Consider the following 2,187-nt stretch of genomic DNA (forward strand, 5'->3'; position numbering starts at 1 on the left):
GGACACCTCCCTTTCCAGCTGCGTCTTCTGCTCCTGCCCCCGGAGCAGAGCTCCCACCAACTCCGCCTTCTTCCCAACTCCTCCCCCGTTGTTGCCAGGAGACTAACTTCGGTCGTTAAGAGCCAGGCCGACTCCTTTGTTCACTTGATGGTTCTTGAATAGCATTCATGCAGGGGGGGGGGAGGGGGAAAAAAAGGGGAAAGGGAAAGAAAAATTCCTTTCTAAAATCAGAACTAGGACAATGATTTTTGACAGTAGTGTGTAGAGGGCAAATGAGGAGAAGGCAGATGAGGAAAGTTGTAACCTTTTTAAGTTCTCTGTCAGGCAGCTGAAGGTCTGCACACAGTTATAAAAGTGTGACTTTGCACAGTGTTTTCAGAAAGGTGTGGTTTGCTGCTTCTCCCAGCTTCTCCCTTTGCCTCTTACTAATTCATATTTTTTTATTTTTTGAAGGACCTTTTGTACTAACTGAACCATAATTTCTGGGTTTATTTCTTTTTTTTTTCTTTTTCACTGTCTTTGACAATAATTATTCCAGTGTCAAGAAGTCCTAAATATTTTTCTGTCTTCTGAGAGTTTTAATACATCTCTAACAAACCGCTGTAAAACTCTTTTTACCTTCTCCATATTAACTCACCAATTTGTGTCTTATGACACCCATGTGACAGCCCAGAACAAAATCTGTGGAATACTTAAGACCAAGTTTCCCATAAATTGCACTGTTATTAAGAAGGATTTGTAATTCCTATTTGATTTGATATGCTCAAACATTTTTCTGAGCTCAGATAATGAAGGAATTTGTTAAGAACAAATTAGTCATTTCTGGTAAAGCATGAGACAACAACCCACAGAAGAGATTACCATGTGGCGGGAATATTCCTTCCAAATATTTTTATTTTTACACGTGCAAGTGGCTTTGTGTTTTCAAATATGACAAATTCATTCAGTAACAACTGGTCCTATTAAATAATGATAAAAACTATTTCTTGGGGGAAAGGGTATGGTTTGTGTCAATGGTCACAAATTTAAACCTAGTGCTCCAGTTCTTTCCTTGGACACAGGTTTCCCATAAGTCTCTAGTCAAGTCACCCATGACAAAATTTCATAAACACCTGGGCATTTTGAGCCTACCAAATCCATTCTCAGAAGTCATGTAAACAATAAAACTGAACCAACAAAGGAAAATATGCTATATTTTTCAGAATGTGCATTATGGAGCAACTGGAGCTAAAATACACATTACAAACTGACTGTCAGAAAAATCCCACTTATTAATCACACCTTTGCAGGACTGTCCTCTGCTGTATAATGTACTATCCAGATGTGTGATATTTTGAAATATTTCTGATATTCAGAATGGCATACCCGTATTAAACCCTCATCCCTCACCTGCAGAAAAATCAATGGCTCACTGACATTTATGACTTTTTAATAAGAACTGTGCTTTTATGTTATTTTATTCTTTCCACTGAAGAACAAATCTTTTCCTCAAAAGTGTGAGTTCCCCCACAATGCATTCATGGGGGGTTTTCTGTGTTTAAATCTCATATTTTAGTCCTGAGATTAGTGCTTTAAAATATATTGCCAAAACTGGTTAATAAAACATTATGGAGCCAAAGCTTTTATTTGCATCAATAGATATTGTGAAGCAGATGGTAGATAGCTTATCTCCAGGTACTAGATCTGATTTCTTATATACTCTTGAACTTGTAGGTTAAAGAAGAATGTAATAGCGGTTCCACAGACAGTTCAAGTCAACATTGGAGTAGGGAGAGAGAAGGCAAATCTAATTTCTCTTTAAGTCCAGCTCTGAGAGCCCAGCACAGCAAGGACATGGAGATGCTGGAGTGAGTCCAGAGGAGGCAACAAGATGATTAGAGGAATGGAGCAGCTCTACTGTGAGAAAAGGTTGGGAGATTTGATTCTTCAGCCTGGAGAAGGGAAGCTTTGGATGACCTAATTGTGGCCTTCCAGGACCAGAAGGGACTATAAGGAACATACAGAGAGATATTTACAAGGACCTGGAGAGACAGAACAAGGGGGAATGCTTCACAATGACGGAGAGCAGGGTTAGATGGGATTTTGGAAAGGAATTCTTGGCTATGAGGGTGGTCAGGCGCTGGCACAGGTTGCCCAGAGAGGTTGTAGATGCCCAATCCCTGGAAATGCCTGAGGCCAGGTTGGATG

The 2,187-nt window shown here is 39.9% G+C and overlaps 1 long non-coding RNA gene across 1 annotated transcript in view; it reads left to right on the forward strand.

Moving 5' to 3' along the window:
- LOC114063879 overlaps positions 1–1,958 on the forward strand; it is a 12,389-nt gene extending 10,431 nt beyond the window's left edge. The window contains exons 2-3 of the long non-coding RNA XR_003572626.1: positions 1,650–1,655; positions 1,817–1,958. This is a non-coding gene — a long non-coding RNA (uncharacterized LOC114063879). The remainder of the gene's footprint in view (positions 1–1,649; positions 1,656–1,816) is intronic.
- The last annotated feature ends 229 nt before the right edge of the window (positions 1,959–2,187 follow it).

Source organism: Empidonax traillii, unplaced genomic scaffold, assembly GCF_003031625.1.
Source record: "Empidonax traillii isolate 1590-97213 ecotype Southwest subspecies unplaced genomic scaffold, ASM303162v1 scaffold497:size1267575, whole genome shotgun sequence".
Classification (NCBI taxonomy): Eukaryota; Metazoa; Chordata; class Aves; order Passeriformes; family Tyrannidae; genus Empidonax; species Empidonax traillii.